Genomic DNA, 17,124 nt, shown 5'->3' on the forward strand with positions numbered 1-17,124 from the left:
TTTAGTACCTTCTTATGCAGTAGGCACTATGGGGATTGGGATCTAGCAAGCCTATCCATAAAGTTCAAGTATAATATAACAGTTTTTGTCCATCAACATTAACCCATCTAATCCCTTGCTCATCATACACCCTGTGTATGACAAAGGTTCTGCTGTAGTCTTATACATTCCTATACTTTGCTTCCCTATCCCAGAACTGTTCCTGAAGAGATAATCCTTGTCTTGTATATATAAAGACTATCATTATTATAAAAGAGATTGTGCAAAGCCCATATTCCACATAGCCAGCTACTCGAGAAACCCGTCTATGCCTCAAGGGTGGCCAATACTGGGCCATCTGCCATTGACCTCCTGGAAGCCTTGTTCCATAGGACACATAGCTCCCTTCCAGCATAATGACATGTGTCATGTCACACAGACGACACTGGAGTTGGGTGTGGCACCTGACTGTTTATTTGAAATTAAGATATAACTATATCACCTCCCCCTTTCTCTTTCCTCCCTCCAATCTTTCCCATGTCACTACAATTCTCAAATTGATATCCGCTTCTTCTTTGGTTATTATTGTTTTTTCCTTTTTTATTTAATTTTTTAAATTTTACATACTAGCCCCAGTTCCACCTTCCTCCCCTTCTTCTGCCCCCCACTTCCCTCCATCCACTCCTCTGAGGAGGTAAGGCCTCCCTTGGGTAGTCAACAACAATGTCTGGTATACCAAGTGTAGGCCTGACCAAGCCTGTCACCCTTGTATCAAAGCTGAGCAAGGTATCTCACCATAGAAAAAGGACTCCAAAAAGCCAGTTCATGCATCCAGAATATGTCCTGGTCCCACTCACCACCACCCCCAAACAGATCAAGCCACATAACTGTCCCCCACATTCAGAGTGTCATCCAATGAAAAAATCCCCAGCTGTCAGTCCAGAGTCCATGAAGCTCCACGAGCTCAGTTCAGCTGTCTCAGTGCTTTTCCCAGTCATAATCTTGACCTCCCTTGCTCATATGATCCCTCCTCCTTTTCTTCAACCAAGCTCCAGGAGCTCAGTCCAGTGCTTGGCTGTGGATTACTGCATCTGCTTCCTTCAGTTACTGGATGTAGGTTCTATGATGACAATTAGGATAGTCACTAATCTGATTATGTGGGAAAGGCCAGTTTAGGCACCATTTCCATTATTGCTATGAGGCTTAGCTGGGGTCATCTTTGTGGATTCCTGAGAATTTCCCTAGCACTTGGTTTCTGCCTAACCCCATATCCAGACATGGGGAACCTGCTTTCAAGTGATTGATCAGGGTAGATCAGGTGGCTTCCAGAACGATATAGGCTATTGCTGTTGTCACTGATTGCCTCTTAGAGGTTGCCAAAGACATTGCACAAGGGTCTTGGGTGATTTGAGCTGGATCTAATCGGAAAGCCATCTTTCTGTGATCTTGTTTTGATGGTATCAGAAAGCACTATGCTAGCTTCTAAGGGAGGGAAACAATTAATAGGCTTGCCCAGCTGTGACACCAATGATCTGCAACAGTGACCATCATGGCAAGATATGCCTAGCAATACAATAAGTGGCACTCACGTGCTGCTGATAACTAGCAGCTGTCTTCTTGGATTAAGGTGCAGTCAGCAGGAGGAGTATCAGGCCTGTGCCAGAAACCTGGCTGTTGGGAGCACAACACAAAGGTTCTTGAGCCCACAGATCTCCAGGGAAACCAGGAACGTTAAACACACAGGATTGTCAGTCCAAAGGGAAAGATGAAAAACCTGGTCTTCCTTCCAGAAAGCTGAGAATTGGAAATGACTGACAGCCTAGTGATCTGGGTTATCTGCTGGGCCAGAACATACCAAGCTCTTACAACCAAGACCGGAGGTGGCTAGCTCTAAATGACCCTAATAACCAGAGACTCCCCTAAGCTCCCACCACCAGGACCAGAGGTGGCTAACAGCCCAAATGACCTCTATGCTATCTGTATGACCAAGACCAGGAAAGACTGTCAGTCCCTTAAGCTAGTATGGGTGGCCTATCTCTAGAACCCATCTTCATGGAAGGAATGACGTGGTAGTTTGAATGTAATTGGCCCCCATAACCTCATAGGGAGTGGGCACTATTAGGAGGGGTGGCTTTGTGGGAGTGGGTGTGGCCCTGTTGGAAGAAGTATGTCACTGTGGGGGTGGGCTGTGAGGTTTCCTATGCTTAGAGTACCACCCAGTGGAAACATTCAACTTCCTGTTTCCTGCAAAGATGTAGCCAGTACGTTATCTTCCTGCATACTATGTCTGCCTGCACAAGGTGTCATGCTCCCTGCCACACTCCCCGCCATGCTGGTAATGGACTGAATCTCTGAAATTATAATTGAGCCACCCCAGTTAAATGTTTTCCTTATAAGAGTAGCCATAGTCATGGAGTCTCTTCACAGCAACAGAAACCCAATCTTAGACACTGGAGTTGAGTTTCAATGTAATTGTGCCTCTTTGTACACCGAGGATTGTATTACACCAGGACACTTATTTTTTCAAATTGTACTGGGCTTAAGTACATTGGGAATAAACTGCCTGTTATTAGACTCCCTGAAGCCTGATCCAGGTTGAAGTCAATCTGCACTGGGTTTTCATTCTTATCTCTTTGCATCATTCCTTCCTTGTATGACCCCTGCAGGGAGCCACTAACCTAGCTAAGTTCCTGGGGCTAGTGAGGTCATAGGTCTTAGTAGATAATCTACTGCCACCATTTTGCCAGGCCAGCATAATTTCTTAACTATACTGAAAATTTTTATCCTTATACCTGCAAATAAGTGTAGCTCTCCCCCATAAACAAAGAATCCTCTCTTTACAGTCAACAGAGTCCATCACAGGACAACACAACGGGGCACAATGCAGAGATCAGTGGATCAAGGGACCTCCATCCCAGTGGGTACAAAGGCAGCGTGGCTGCTGCATCTGTAGCTTAGGTGTCCTGGCAGAAGCCGAGGAAACGCTGTAAGAGCCAGAATACCAGGAAGTCTGCCTTTCACAAACAAGATCGACTGTTATCAGAAAACACAGTAAGGCTGAAGGGAGAGGGCTTTATCTCTTCACACCATTGTCAATATGCCGGGGTTCTAAATGCTTTCTCATTTGATCCTCCAGCATAAAATGAAAAAAACAATCAGTTGCTTATGAAATATTCTAGAGACTGGCTCTGCCTTCTTGCAGCCAGCTGTTACTGTTTTCTCTGCCTCTCTCCTGCTGTCCAGGAGTGCTGTGTCAGCATTCCGGAACCCTAATACCAAATTCGCTTTAAGAAAAGCACCCCGACAGACAGGTCTCTGGATACCAAACACATCTTAAAGATCGTGTGGGTGTAAACGTGGAAAATGATTGCTGAAGCACTGTGAATAATGAGAATGGTAAGAACACCCCTAAACTGACCAAGGCCTCTGCTTCGCTTCAATGTGTGGAAGAACATCAACCTTACCGTCTTGTGGAATTTCTGGATCCATTTAAAATCTTGTAGTAGTTTAAATCACTCACATCTACTAAATCTCTCCAATTTCATGTCTACTACTCTTGCGGCTTGACTTCACTTTGAACCAAGGTTTCCAATCCAGAGGTGCTGCATTACCTAGTAAAATTAATCATTTTCCTTAAAAGGGAGTTTCTCAGCGTGCTCACAGGAATGGCACAGTGACCAGCAAGTATGCCAAGCCCAGTAATTCAAAAGTAGTGACAACAGTTATAAGGTTGACTAGTGGTAATCAAATACTGTCTCTCTTCCCTCAGGTTCAGGATATGTCTGTACCCGCTATGGTTTCTTAAAAAGTTGCTGAACACTTGTTCTCAAAAGTATGTTACCATGACTTCTCAGAAGGCCACTGCAGGACCTTCTGGACTAGTGCATCTGAAAAAGTCCAGCAGGTCAGGAATAAGGGAGTGCCCTCTGCTCCGGGGGATGTGGCACCTGCAGCCGCCCATCTCTTCCAGCTCCGTGAGAGCTGGAACCCGGACCTAGCGACGCTCAGCAGTCGGGCGTGTAGCGGCAGAGGCCTGCTGGGGCTCCAGGCTGTGCGTGTGACCCGTGGCAGGCGGCTCAGGTGCGGGAGCGCGGAGAGGGGGACTTCCGGGGAGCGCGCGTGTCGCGGGCGACCGCGGAGGGGCGGGAGCGCGCCGCGGCAGGAGGGCGGAGCGGCTGCGAGGGGAGGCAGGCGGCCGGCGTCGGGGAGGGCAGAACGGGTCCGGCTGCACGCGCCACCTGCGGGGCTGGCTGGCTTCCTCTTTCTGCGGGGGGAACACAGTTTCCCCGCGGGAGTTCGGGAGCGCGCGGGCTGGCGCGCACACAGGCTGGCATCCACACACGCCAGAGCGCGCGATCATCCTTGCTGCAGCCCCGGCCGGGCAGACCGAACTGCTGCAGTTTCCCTGAGCCCAGAGTCGAGGGGAAAGCAGAACCATTGTGCCTCCGAGAGAGACCGGTGTCAGCCGGCCCCTTTGGGTATCAAGCTCAGCAGACTGCTCCCCCTCATCGGGTAAGCCAGTCTCTCTCCTTGTAACGGGTTAGGGATTAGTGCCTGCAGACCCAAGGGAGAGGGTGGGAAGCTGCGGATGCGCCAGACCCGGCGAGACCTGGAGTTGCGATTTCAGGGGGTGTATGTAGCTCTGCTGGCGTCGTCTAGCGGGAGCAGTTACTACTCAGGTTACTTCTTCTACCAACCTAGAGTTGGAACCCCTCCCCCAAGCCAGTATGCACTATGCTTCCTGGTTACCAAGGAGACTTGCTTAAACATTAGCCTTGGGACATGTATTAGAAGAAATGGTTTCTTAAATTCTATTTATTTTGTTTGTTTTAAAAAATGATAATATATACATTGAGGATATTGGGGCCATTTGGTAGTCGTTAATTTGTATTCAGACAATGGTTTCATTCAACTTAAAATAAAAGTGACAATGTACTACTACAAGATATGCGTTTTAAAAGGACCCATCAGATGAGTTTTTCAGCGGATTGTGTCTTGCGTTATAATTCACTCCCATTTTGGTGATCTTAAAAGAAAGCAGACTCCAATTTAAAACCCGTGTTTCCCTCCATTTCCAGTTCTGTTTTGCATCTCCCTCGTATTAAATTAACAGTAAGAGCAGATGATTTTATTGTGGCTCTTCTGATGTAAATTGACCAGAACAGGAACAGCACTTGCGAATTTTTAAGGTAACGCTATAGAAGGCATTCACGACGTAAAGCGTTTCTAACCTCTCTGTGTCCTCTGCAGCGTTCTTTAAGTGCAGTTTTCCATCACCTCTGCCCATTTGGGAGGTGATGAAAAGCCATCCTCCAACTTAACTGATCCATTCGGAGTTGGAGCTCTATCTATATGTTGATGGAGATAGAGGTATTTTTTTTTTTTGCCCTGGCATACTGTCCCAGAAGTTCAGATCTCAGAGTTCATGTAAAAAATTTTGTTTTCTTCTGAAGTACCGAAGAACCCTTTGCAAAAATGAGGCACACGAAAGACACCAGAAACCTGATCTCATCCGAGCCCCTAACACCTGGACTGAGTAGGCTTCATTTTTTTTCTTTTTCCCTTTTCTGCCTCAGATGTTTAATGGGTGAACTTGAATATCAGAAAGGCAGTAATTATACTTTGCACCAATTTTATTTTTCCATTACAAATAGAATGGCTTAGTAAAGCTCCAGTGGCATTCAACAATTCATTTTGCTATCTTTTAATATCTGTTTTTCCCACCTATTGAATGTAAATGAGAGAAGGGAGACATACAACATTCTTTAAATGAGATAATGAACTCTGTCAAGTGACATAGCAACACCAGGAAGAGGAAGCCAAATAATGACAGATAATTGGCAAAAGGGTTTATGAAACTCACAGAGCACAGGCGATGAATAACGACAGAGCACACTTGGCATAGTCTAGAAGGCATTTTCCGTCCACTTCTTTCTGGATCCCCACAGCCACTAAAAAGTCAGACTATTGCTCTCAGTGTATTGCTGGGGGCCCAGGATTCAAACCTCGTAGAAGGACAGAGCCAGCGTGTAGATAAGACCTTATTTGGATCCAAACTTTTTCCATTAATTTTTTTGGGGGGAGTCTGCCCGTTATGATTAAGGAGAGGATAAGGCCAGGTGGGAATAATGTGCCAGATTTTCAAGGAAAGCAGAAGTCTTTGGAACTTTTTTTAAAAGTGAAGATATCTTTAATTAAAAAAGAAATCTGCGAGGACCACATTAAAAATGTATCTGGGCCATCCTTGTCCTGCTGGTTCAAAGTCCTTGACTACTGAGGTCTTGTCCAGTTCTGTGATGTGAATTAGTACATTTGTTATCAAAGTGACCTGGTGACCAGGCATTTCAAGGTCTTTGGTAAATGATCTGCATCCATTCTTTCTTGTTCATTTGTTTGAGAGAGGGTTTCTCTACATAGTCCTGGGCATCCTGGAACTCATTGTGTAGAGCAGGCTGGCTTTGAACTCACACACCCGCGTTAGTGCTGAAATGAAAGGTGTGTGCCTCCGCACTCAGCTCTCTGCATCCACTCTTAAATCAACGGGTCCAGGTTTATTTCCGAGGTTTCCTGCATCTCTCTCCTGCAATGCCTCAGAGTCAACCAGGAGCATACAGGGCTCTCATGGTGAAAATTTTGAATATGGTAGAACAAAAGCATTTATAGTTTGAAATGTCTTAATTTCCTGGCCTATTCTTTTCTTGATACAGGACTAAGAGGTATTTAAAGACAAAGTCAGTTTAATGTGATTGGCCATCTGTATTCACAGGTGCCACGAGACAATTTCAGATCAGAGTTATTTGAGAAAAAATGATATATGCTTCGAACCCGTGAGACTTCTTTCCTTGTCAGCATTCACTAGTCGATGTAGTATATAAACTGTATGCATGGCACTGGCATCAAAGTAGGGGCTAGGGACATCTAGAGGTATTTAAAATATACAAAGTATGTGTATAGGCTGTATGCAAATACTATGACATAAAGGACAAACATCCACAGGCTTTGAATTTGTGGAGATCTGGAAACCAATTCCCTGTACTTCTCCTTGCAGAAAGGGGTAAAATGAAACTTTGCTTATGAAAAAGAGCATTGTGATGTTTTCAAGATGTACTTTCTATTAAGACATTAGGTAATTAGTTAAAACCCACTACAGAATGCTGCAAGATGCCAAAGGATGCTCTAATAAAGTCCCGAGTCCTCTGGAGATTTCATCTCTTCTCCTTGAGGACTAAAAACACACACTTATATTCCTCCCAGAGGCCCCGCTTTGAACCCTGTCTGTGCACAGGCTACTCTGCATCAGGCTTCTCCTGGACTTACAGTGGTTTGATGGGGTGGTGTCTTATTTCCGTTTTATAGATGAAGAATATGAAAGTAGAACAATGAAGAAAATCTAAACCATTAAGTTGTCTTTGCACGTCCCACTCCTCGCCTTCCCAGTGACCTAGTCGAAGCCATAGAAAGATGCATAGTTATGAAATCGAGGCAGATAATGTGTTAAATGTACAACAGAACTGTACTATTCCAGGCTGGGAATTTTTCTCAATAATAGAGAGTCTAGCATGCTCAAATCCCTAGGCTTCATCCACAGCATCAGCCCACCCTCACACAGACTTCCATGAAGCTCAGACATGGAGAAACTTTTTGTTTAACAACAAATTCTGCTTAGTTAAGTCCTTTTATAGGAGAGGGATGAGTTCTAGAGTTGATGACTGGGTTTGATTATGTAAATGCAGACGTTTTAACCTGTTAAAAGGTGAGAGATTCTGCCAGATAGTCAAGTTGGGAAGATGGACTAGAGGACATTGCTAGGAAGCATGGATAGCTATGAGCTCATTGTAGATGAATGGTTGATAAAGCTAGATGGAGAAATACGTGACTGAGATCAAGCACAACAAGAAGATGGAGCTGGACTGGAAGATGAGTTGCTGAAAGAGATCAGGAGAGGCATTGCAGCCTTGGATTGGAGGACAATCCAGAGTGTGTGGTACCCACTTCTGTGAAAGCTCTGAAGGCGAGGGATGAGCCACATATTAACATTGTGCGGTTTGTAGATCTGGCACAGTTAGTGCCCGTCAACTATTATGTTCAGTCTGTATTTTACGCTGAGTAGCTGGAGCCCAGTTTCTCTTCATTATATTGCTTTCCTGCCCAAGTGCGTATTAGGGTGCAAACCATATTTGATGGATTTTTTTAAAAATTAAAATAAAAAAGGATATAATGTTGGGTGAGTAGGGAGGGGGGTCTGGAAGGAGTTGGTGGAAGCAGGGTGAATTTGATCAACACATGATATGGAATTCTCAATGGACTAAGGAAAACTTGAGAAAAAGGTATACACAGATATTTTGTGTGAATTCAATAGAAGTGGACAAATAAGGAAATTGTTTTATTCCATAAATGGAATAAGACATTCTAGTAAATGAGATAATGAAGTCTAATGTTTTCTTCTAAGAGAGTCACAGATTTGGGTACTTTTGCAGATAAAAGTGTGGTTGGGGTGTGTGTGTGTGTGTGTGTGTGTGTGTGTGTGTGTAAGAGTGTATGATGTACACATGGCTAGGTCAGAGGTCTACCTCTATTACTCCCCACCCGCCATGTTTCTTGCGACAGTGTTTGCCACTGAACTTGTAGCTCCCCAGTTCAGAAAGGCTAGCTTCCTGGCAAGCCCCAGAGATCCTCCTATCTCCACCTTCCCAGTGGGATTATATGAGTGTGTTACTGTGACTTTTTTTTTTTAATGAGTGTTCAGGATCTGGATTTAGGTCCTTATGCTTGTTGAAAGCAAGCACTGACTGGCCCTCTTCCCAGCTCCAGATAAAGATTTTATCGTGCAGTGTATTTTGGATGAAGGCACATGTCTCTGTGGACCAAGTGAGGAGAAATGTGAGCTACAGCTTCACCTCTTTGTTCCTGTTTCCGCTAGGATCAGAAGAGCCATTTGACAAGTTATGCTCAAATCTAGAAGGAAATCTGTTGTGACAGATAAGCATCTCTTTTGATCCTGGTTGGATCATCAAATGCAGACCTGGAAGACAAATGATAGTCTGTGGAAGCTGTGCTTGCACTGAAGCACCGCATCGATGACTGGCTCTGGGAGCTGCCGGTCAGAACGGTGGCACACCCCAACAGGATGAAATCAAATAGAAAGGTTCATTTGAAGCTAGAGTCTTGCACAAGGGACAGAAATTCAATTTAAGTTGGAGAGACTTTAATTTCCATAAAGGACAGGATAAACCCTTGGGATCAGTTTCCCTTCATAGATGCATGTATCCAGTAAAAGAAAATATTACCAACAAATATCACGAAGAGCCTCTTAGTAAACTGAGCTTTTTGGTGACAGTGGAGACAGATTGAGCTGCCTTTCTCTCTCTCCCTCTCTCTGCTCTGATTTCAACATTTCTTCATGTTTGCAGAGTTTATTTTCAGAATTTGCCCCAGAACATCTTACTTCCCCTTGCTGTTCAAATTAACAGATGGAATTAGTTTCGTTCATCTTTTTCCTGTCTTCGCGTTTCTAACTGGGTCCTTCATTCCTAGATCTGCCTTGCAAAAGTCGTTACCTAAGATTGACCAAGCGGGAGGACGTGCTAATCTTTCTTCTGGTTATTATTATTGTTGTTGTTCCTGCCCGGCTTCATAGGCACATTGCAGTGCACCCATGCATTTGATTTGTCTTGATATGGCACCATAAATTTTGATGAAGTCTTTAAAAGACTGTATAATAAAGTAACAGTTTTACAAACCTGACTTGGAAGCACGCTAGGTCCACATATGGAGGAAGCATCCGGGGATGTACATCTGTCTAAAATAGCTTTCTCCTTCATATGGTTATAATCCCCAGCCTGATCAGACTGTTTTTAAATGAAGAAAGCAAATCTTTGGCAGTTTTTATGGATTCTCAATGTTCCGCTACATATTTATTTGAGGTATAATATATTCCGTTTTCCATCTCAGATGAGCCAGTCCCAGTAACTTAGAAGCAGGACCACTCCCCCTCATCCCCGCCCTGACAGAACGACCAATTTGGCATGCAGGATATTGATGGAATAAGTAGTCCCATCCTAACTGATTGCTTCAGTGGGAACACATTTGATGCTAATGGCACAGACAATAAGAGCAGTGGGGGAGGCATTCTGCAATTTTTTATGACAAATTCTGATACCTCATTTAAAATCCTTACTTGGAAGCTGCATTATTTATTTAGCCTTACTGTTGAACGTGAGAGGTAGAACGACACAGCCAGAACGCAGTCTTGAAGCCTGGATTGGAATACTCTGATACTTTTTGGCTCCGAGATTCACAATAAAGCGTCATCCATTCTGGGCCTCATTTTCACATGCATAATGGGATTTCTGTCACCTACATTATAAATTACCCTAATCTTTTTTTTTTGCTATAATGGAATATAGCAGTGTAGGTAATATACAGGGAATCACGCTTTCTTGGACTAATGGTTCTAGAGATTAAGAAATCCAACCTAATCCAAAATCCAGTGAAGTCCTTTCTGAGAAATTTTGTCGTGGCAGAGGGAGGTCATCACTTGGTGTGGCAGAGCAAGGACTCTAGTTTCAGGGTCTCCTCTGGTGCTGTGTGTGTGTGTCTGTGTGTATGTGTCTGTGTGTGTGTGTGTGTATATGGCCTCCAATGCAATAATTAGGCTCCTCATCTCATAACCTCATTTTATCCTAATTATCTCACAAAACTACCACCTCAAGGTGCATGAAGGACTAAATTCCCAACAACTGAATTCTACAGGACACTCCTATAAACACTTCACAGGGCCCTTCTCAGATTGTGAACGTGGGCGACAGTTGTGTGGCTTGGGCAGTCTGTGGGCCACAGGCAGTGAGACCAGGATTTATCCTTAGGGCTTTTTGGAGCCCATTCTTTTCGGAGGGATAGCTTACTCAACCTAAATATAGGGGGGAGGGCCTTGGTCTTGCCTCATAATGATAAGTCAGACTTTGTTGACTCCCCATGAGAAGCCTTATCCTCACTGAGGAATGGATGGGGGTGGGATGGTGGGGGGAACAGAAGTAGGGGAAGGAGTGGGAACAGGGATAGGTGTATAAAATGAGAAAAGATCATTTAAAAAAAAACAAATTGAAAAAAGGATTTAGGAGTCAAGAAGACAGGAGTGCGTGTCTTCTGTGCCAGATACACAAACTACCAAAATTATAAAATAATATTAGAAAGGAAAGAAACCTACTGCAAGTGTAAAGATAGTGGGTTTGTTCCTAGCTCCTCTCTATGAGAGACCTGTGATTATTGCTTTGGGAATTTAGGCTTAAAATTGAGGTATAGATCTGGTTTGGTTCCGGGAAAGGGGATTTGAAAATGCTGTTCTCAGCACAGACAGTGATATCAACGTAATCAAATCACCCTTTAGCCTAGGACACTCTTTACTCTCTCCTAGTGCAAAGCCTTGAGCTGACGTGCCTGATTGCATTCGTTTTAGATTTCAAAGGCTAAGCAATTTTGGGTTTCTCATCTATGAGAACATTAATTACCTACAATCTGGTTTTATTTGGGCACGGCATATTGGTTTTGGCTTGAAGTCACAGCGGTTTCTCATTTCTTGAGGGTATTTACTGTCAGCTACAGATGGGGTTTCTTCATCGATGATACGCCATCTGAGAAACGCAGAACTTGGTCTGAGCTTTGCTACCTAGCATGTAAGTTGGCTTCCTCCTGAAATTCTAATTGGTGACTCTTGGTGTCACGATACTACTATATGGAATGTGTCTCCTTCGTCTGACCTCGTCGTCCTTCTCGGGGCTGTCGGTTTCTTGTTCTGCTTCGTGTTACCCTGTCGGTGTTGGTCATTCAGTGTGTGCTCCATTTGTTGCTGGGTTGTCAAGGTTTCCAGAGGGCACGGTCACAGTTAACAAGGCTTCCTCGTCTGTGGTTGGTTGGGTGCCTGGACAGAGACCATAGCCCTCTGATGGTTGTGTTTTGGGAAGCAGAGGGAGGGTGGGGTGGGCACAGTTGTGTTATTTTACAGAGCAAAGCAAGCATCACTGTGTCCTCTTTATTGGAATAAAGAAAAGTCATGCTGTTTTCCCAGTATTGCTAACAGGAATAAACATATATAGACTGTTTATGTTAAAAGTGCTCTGTTATTGCTTCTGCCTGGTCATTGCTTTAGAGGATTTGCATTTGCCACTATTCTACAGAGAAGTCCAGTGTGACGTTTGGGACCAGGATAACCTTCATAACGACCCAAGGCTATATTAAAGCAAGGTCCCTGGATGCCTATATCCACTCTGCTAGAATCTGTATTGGTATAGAATCCTTTGTGTATTGAAAACGCTTAAAGTGGTTCTACCAGGAGACCTAACTTGGGAGCCACTGCTGGGCACAACTTGTACACGCTCAGCTTCTGTGTTGTTGTTGTTGTTTGTTTGTTTGAGAATTTTATACATGCTTATGATGTGTGTGAGGAAATGGAGCCTTCATTTCTCCTCCCCTAATGCCCCCATCCTGTGACCGCTTTTCCTTCCCAACTTCATATGCTTTGTTTTATTTTATTTTTTTAAAACCACCCAGTCTAATTTGTATTGCTTGTATGTGCTTGGGTACAGGACCATCTACTGCAGTATAGGTGGCTTCTGAGGGACTGCACCCCCCAAGTAATCTGACTTTCCCTCCCCCAGTAGCTATCAATTACCAATAGCTCCTTAGGGAGGGGTGGGGCTTCATGATGACCTTAGTCATCAATCCTGATGACCTGATTTTGGATGGCTGGAACAGGAGCATGGCTCATGTACACTCTTGTGTCTTACTCCGACCTCACCAGGATCATCCCTGCTACCCAGATCTGGCCCTCTGTTTTCTGGTCATTCAGACTTAACGACAACAGAAAGAGCTCTCTGGATACTCAGGCCGCCGGTACTAACCAGGGGCCCATGAGCTCCGTAGTCACGATGTGTCGTTAACATCCTCACTGTGAAGCAGGTTATACTTCTCCACTCAAATTTCTGAACAACTTGACAGATAGATTGCTGCAGAGAGCGTTCGTGTAAATATCATTATGTTATCTGGATGGTGATTAGATTGGTTTTTAAGATGTACATTTCTGGGTGAGATAAAATCAAATGGCTTTTACTCTGTTTCTATTTTGGTTTTATTGCATGGATGATGATTATATAGCATTATATAAGCCAGCTGGAGAATGTTATCTCTACAGCAGATGAAATGTTCTGAGTCACTGATTAACAGGTAGGCTGTGAAGCGTTGTGGGATAGTATAGAGACAACAGCATCTGGGGAGCAGAGCTACCAGGTTTTGGATTGGAATTTACTTTTTGAATAACCACAGTTTGAGGAAATACAGAATTTGTTAAGCACCGATATGCAGTTAAGAAAAAGAGAATCTCTTCCGTTAGACTACCCATGAAAAGAAATGAATTTGAGATGTCCACAGAAATTATCAAGTGTGTTCTTGATGAGCTCTTGACTCCTGGACCTTTCCAGAGGTCATGGTTGAGTGTGGTTATGTGAGGGGAGTATGAAATGAATGTCACGTGTGTGTTTGTCCGTGGGAACTGAATCACTATTGCAACTATTGTGGGGATTTACATCATTTTGAGTGAAGAATAAACCAATTTAACTAGTTTCACAGGGAAGTTTTAATGCTTGCTATTTTTGTTTGTGTGTTTGTTTTAATTGAAGAAGAAATATTTTGGCAGGGGGGTCACCATTTTAGACCTGGAATTGTTTTTAACTTAAGTTACCTTTCCCTTCTAAAGTGTCAGGTGAAATGACACGTAGGGCGCTTAGGCTAGGCTCTTCTGTTTGTGGTAAGAACGACAGAGGAGAAATGAAGAGATGGTGAGCGAGAACAAGAGACCCAGGGAGTTACTGTGAGACATCACTGTTTTCATCAGTGCTTTCAAAACTGCCTTCTCATTAGGGGACCAGCAGCCATTATTCTGCTCAAATCATCCTTTTGGCCATCTGGACCACATTATAGGAAGTAAATGTCCACGGGCACAGCTGCCGAGTCTAATGTGTGTTTCTAACTTGCGCATTAATAAGAACGACCACACAGCGCCCAGCGGCCACAAATGTGCTGGATAAATGAGAGAGAATGGAGCATGTGCACACACTTAGAAGTGCAAGGAAGGATTCGATTTGCATCCTGAAAGGACAGTAGCGGTGATTAAAACTAGCAGAAAGAAGACCACTTTAGCCTTCCTGTCTTCAGAGTGTCTTTCTCCTGAGAAGCAGATCACAAAACAGATTAACCTTGAACCTGGTACTTTTCCTTTCGCTGCTCACAGTGTTCCTCTATGGATCTCACTCATATCGTTCCCCCATTCAGAGAATCCGTTCCCTGCTTTGCCACTCTCTTTAAGAAAATTGCTGAAGGTTGAGAAGCTGCCATTTGATGTCCCTGCTTATCTAATTGTCTTTTGAACCAGCAGTGAGACCTTTCCAGGCATATTAAGTCTAATGTCATCATAAATATAAGGAGTTGCAAGAAAGGAAGGGACTTAGTAGTCCCTTGAAGAAACAATAAGGCTAGGAATCGAGGATTTAAATAGGTGTTTCACATTTTGAGTGGCTATTCATTTCCCTAAGGAATGTGTCAGAAGGAAACTTACTCTATAGGGGAAGTGGTCTTATTTTTTTCGTTTTTGTTTTTGAAATGGGATCTTATCTTGTAGCTCTAGATGGCCTGGAACTCACTATGTAGATCATGCTGGCCTGGAACTCACAGAGGTCTGCCTGTCTCTGCTTTCTGAATCCTGGAGTTAAAGGCACATGCCTCAGTGCTCAGCTCACAAAGGTGGAATTTAAAAGAAAGGCAACCAAATTAACTGATCTATCACTTAGTGGCAAAGTTCCTTGTACTTGCTTTAGATTTCCTTTTATTCCAAATCTACTTACTTCATCTAGCTTCTTCCCATTTTTAGGGGGGGTATGCCCCACACCTAGAATATTCCTTGGATATTTTTTCTCTATGATTTACATCTTACATCCTACTGTTTGAGCAATTCTCTTGGCACTGGCCTTGGCATGTACACAGAACCTGACCACTGATCATGGCTTTCCACGACCATCCCGTGCCTCGTAAGCATCATCACTTGCAGAGATGGGAAGTCCCCTTTGCCTCCCATCAGCTCTTCTCAATGGCAGCCACATGATCTCTGATAGAAACTCTAAAAGACTCGCTTTCAAGAACTAGTACCACCTACATCATTTGTCCCTTGCTTACCTGCTATCCCCATCATCTTCTTTAGAACCTGTGCACCATAGAGCAAAGTTCCCTCTACTTCAGTACCAGCTCCTCACCTGTCCACCCCTGGACTCAATGCGGTTCAGGTCTTCGCTCCAATGTTACTTTCTATTTAAAATTGCAGCCTCTCCATCTCCCCATCCCTTTACTGTCCTTTATCATTCCTTGTTTACTGTTCCTCACAGCTTTTATCACTTTTAAAAAGCATCCTTATGATTTTATGTGTCCAAGCACCCCCATCTGCACATAGCTCCGTTCAACAATTCTCAGCAAATATGCAAGTTGTGCAGCTGTTACCAGGATCCAGTTTGGAACCCACAGCTTCTTAAATAGCCAGTTGGCTTTACCTATATGTAGCTTTCACCCTTTCTAGCAGGGTCCATCATTGGGATAGCTGGGAAGGGGTTCATGACGCTCAGAGGCTGGCTGGAATGAGAACAGAGGCAAGTTTTTCCGACCTCCCTCTACAACTTCCCATACTCAGTAAGTAACACTGTGACTCCTGTGAGCTAAGCCATCAAACCTGGTTTTTTGGCCCCGGGACCCTGTTCTCATGCCAGGACAAAAACTAGAAAAGTATTTCTGGCTGCTGCTGCTGCTTCTCAAATATGCCACTTTCGGTATTTCTAGACTGTCGCCTTTCCCATTAGGCACGGTCTTTCAAGAATGCCCATTTGGTGCATGGTTGCTGGTTGGCTGTTCTCAGTGTCAGGCCCCGTGCCAGGTGCTGGCTATTCAGTGGTGAGGAAAACAGGTCTTTGTCGTTGCACGGCTGATGTGCGATGAAAGAGAAGGGCACTCATCAGATTAGCTCACACATGAGGGTAAAATGGCAATGACACCGAGTGCTGAGGAGAGGCTGGCGGTACTATGACAGGTGTAGAGTGGGTTGCGGGGGTGGCCTGTTCTTGTGGAGTGGGGCCCGGGCCTGAACGATGTGAGAAGTTCAGGAGGAGAAAGGGAGAGGGCGGCGAGTGAATATCTCATTTCCTAGCTGCAGTTTAAAGTCACCGCAGAAGGGTCACCAGAGCAGTGGTGGCTTCTGTCTCTGGGACCACACGGAGTCCTATAGGAAAACACTGGGGTCTACAGCCCAGGGTGAGATTATAGAGATGGCTAGTTGCTTAGGCTAGAGAGGTGGGGATATGGGAGAGGAGATGATTGTTTAAGGACTGTTTAAGAGGTGAACTTTTCGGGGGTTGGGATCAGTTGAACAGTGAGGAGAAAGGAGGGAAATCTGACGGCACTCCAGCGCTAGCAACCAAGCTGCCCTGTATGCCAGCGTGGGTGGCGGTGTATTTGGATAGGAGAGTACCGGAGCCCAAAACTGTGTGTTTGAAGCACTACTAAATTTGAGCTACCTGTCAAACAAGAGAGTGTGTGCTTATAGCGCATAGACTGTGAGCCTGTGAGAGAGTTTTTGACTGGGATTGGAATTGCCTAGGGACAAAAGGTGCAGTGAAATTGAATCTCAGAGAGCTGTAGAGACTTAAGTAGAGACGAATGAACAAAACATCCGAGCAAATAAATACTCAGAGAAGGAGGTGGAAAACAAAGAGGCTTGAATGCTGAGCCAAGACATTAAATCATGTCGAGGACAGTGGATAGTGCCATAGGATACCAGCAGGCCTTCATCAGCTGGAGGCTGGAGGAGGCTTGTGTTCAATGTCAGCCACCATAAGGTGTGCATGGGTGAGGGGGTCAGAGGCAACCTGAGGTTCAGCTCCCCTTCCTCTAACATCACCTAAGTTTCAGAAGCCTGCAGTTACCCTGCATCAGCAATCTTCAGAAGGCAGACTTCCTGGCTAGTGGAGCTGAAATTGAGCTCAATTGCAGGAAACAGGGAGATGAGCTGTCTCTTGCCTATTGGGCTTTGCGGCGAGACATGGTCTCACTCACTTGCTC

General features: G+C 44.5%; 1 protein-coding gene across 1 annotated transcript in view; it reads left to right on the forward strand.

Annotated features, from left to right (window-relative positions):
• Positions 1-4,158: 4,158 nt before the first annotated feature.
• Klhl32 (kelch like family member 32) overlaps positions 4,159-17,124 on the forward strand; it is a 199,357-nt gene continuing 186,391 nt past the window's right edge. Inside the window, exon 1 of the mRNA XM_075971301.1 lies at positions 4,159-4,491. The gene's annotated coding sequence lies outside the window, so the exon portion shown is untranslated. The remainder of the gene's footprint in view (positions 4,492-17,124) is intronic.

The sequence above is a fragment of the Microtus pennsylvanicus genome, chromosome 5 (genome assembly GCF_037038515.1).
Source record: "Microtus pennsylvanicus isolate mMicPen1 chromosome 5, mMicPen1.hap1, whole genome shotgun sequence".
Classification (NCBI taxonomy): domain Eukaryota; kingdom Metazoa; phylum Chordata; class Mammalia; order Rodentia; family Cricetidae; genus Microtus; species Microtus pennsylvanicus.